The following is a 2,271-nucleotide window of genomic DNA, read 5'->3' as shown; positions in this document are numbered from 1 at the left end:
CAGACTTGAGAGGGAGGGGGAGAGGAGTGGGGGGAGGGCGGGAGGAGTGGGAGGCTGGGAGGAGGCGGAAATTTTTTTTTCTCAATAAAAAAAAACAACAACAAATAAGTAGATGGGAACAGATATGTGGGATGGTTGCCCAAGGCCATAGACAGATGGGGAAAATAGGAGTCAAATCAGGATGTTAAAATTCAGGACAAGAGTATCTTAGGCATTTCATACTTCACCTAAACATTTACTCAGTTACATCAAAAGACTAAAGAAAATTCATTAATTCATCAGACTTTTTATACTAGAAATATATATGTGCATATATATATTTGCTTATTCTTCTAAACTTCTTCATACATTTATATAAAACACACTAGCCACCAAGTTTCCTCAAGCTTCCTTATTCCCACTAGAATCTCTCCTTGTTAGAGCTGATCATCATCAACCATTACAGTGAAAAGGAGTCATGCTGTCCAGCCTGATCCCTGCAACTGTAGTCTGGAAAACACTTTCCCTAACAAAAATCACATATACAACTGAGACATATTGATGGTTTAAGCAACAAGCATTGATTGGAAAATATGATGTAAAAAGTTTCACCAAGCTTAACTAGGCTTAAAGAGACCTACCAGCAAGTTCTCAGTGGTTTTATCCTTTCAACAAAACAGATGGGAAAGCATACAACCAACTGGATGGTTCTCATGAGAAAATGTAAATGTCCACATTCATAAATAAAGGACACATTTTGCTAATATCCTTGTCCCACAGTGGATGAGCTAACTGGTGACTAGGAAAACTGGTTTTATTCTTCTTGGTATTCCTATGCCACCCAAACAATAGCTCAATCACTCTTCTGAGAGCATTCAAGTTCCTATCTTTCAATCAGAATACAATACCACCGTGTCTTTTATATAAGTTTTCTTAGATCAACCTGTAAGCACTGTACTATAGCTGATCTTTGGCTCAATTTACTCATAGATACCACAAATGAAGCCAGAGAGAATTTCAATAATTTGATATTTACAATGCCTCATTTTTGAAAGCTATTCAATCAGCACTTATTGACTGTCTTTTGTATAATAGACTCTCTGCTTTGCTTTCAAATATCAATACCCTAAGATAGGAAAATCTTTAAAGGGCCATCATTTAAAATACACTCCCATAGTCTTCTAAATGTGAAGCTTCCCTCATACTCTCAGTAACCATTTACAGTTTGTCAACAAAAGATCTTGTAAAGACAGATAAAGAATTACCAGCATAATGTGGTAATGGTGTAATGATTGCAGTCTTCACCCTGAATACATCTTTAAGCCAAAATTGTCTACTGAATAGCTCACACTCTGTAGTGGTTCTTTTTAATTCCTAACATGAGACAATTTAGAATCACCCAAAAAAAGACTCATAATTGAAGAACTACCTAAATCTGATAGACCGGTGGGTATGTCTATGAGGGCTTAGTTATTAATCGACCCAGCCCATTGCAGGCAGAACCATTTCCTAGGCAGAGGACCCTGTATTACATAAGAGTAGAGGAAGTTAGCTAAGTACTGAGAAGCAAGCAAGCAAGTGCCCATGTGTTTATTCTTTTTCTGCTCTTGACTGTGGAGGCGGTGCTTTAAATTCCCATTTTGACTTCCCTGCTATAAAGGGTTATAACCTGGAATTGTAAGCTGAATAAACCCTTTCTTTCCTAAGTTACTTTCTGCCAGATATTTTACCATAGCAGCATAAATAAAACTAAAACATGTTCAGAAGCTGGTTTGGATACTCTCTATATTTAGTAAATAATGATAGCTCACATTAAGTGCTTGGTTATAGCTTCTGGAACAGACAACTCAACCATCCCCACGGCAGTTGTAATTACTCTACTAACCAAAAAAGAAAAGAAGAAAGGGAAGAAGGGAAGGAGGGAGGGAGGGAGGGAGGGAGGGAGGAAGGAAGGGGAGGGAGGGACGGATGGATGGATGGGTGGAGAAAGAAAGAAAGAAAGGTCCAAAATGATTAAGAACTTTTTTAGAAGAAACAAATACGAATGAATACAAATACAAGTCAAGCCCATCAGATGACTCCTGTACTCCTGAACAACAGCACTCCTGCTACTACTGAGTTAGACAGTTAATGTTCAGTCCCTTGTACTCAACTCATAAATAAGCAGAAGTCTTAGTACTTATTGGTAACTAAAAAGTCAACAGTGCCTCTTTCCGACAGCATCCCTGAGTACTGCAGAGTCTTTAGCTCTGGTCTGACATTCCCTCATTTCACCTTGTCCCCTATCTCTCA

Source organism: Microtus ochrogaster, chromosome 17 (assembly GCF_000317375.1).
Source record: "Microtus ochrogaster isolate Prairie Vole_2 chromosome 17, MicOch1.0, whole genome shotgun sequence".
Taxonomy (NCBI): Eukaryota; Metazoa; Chordata; class Mammalia; order Rodentia; family Cricetidae; genus Microtus; species Microtus ochrogaster.
This window is presented reverse-complemented; position numbering follows the sequence as displayed.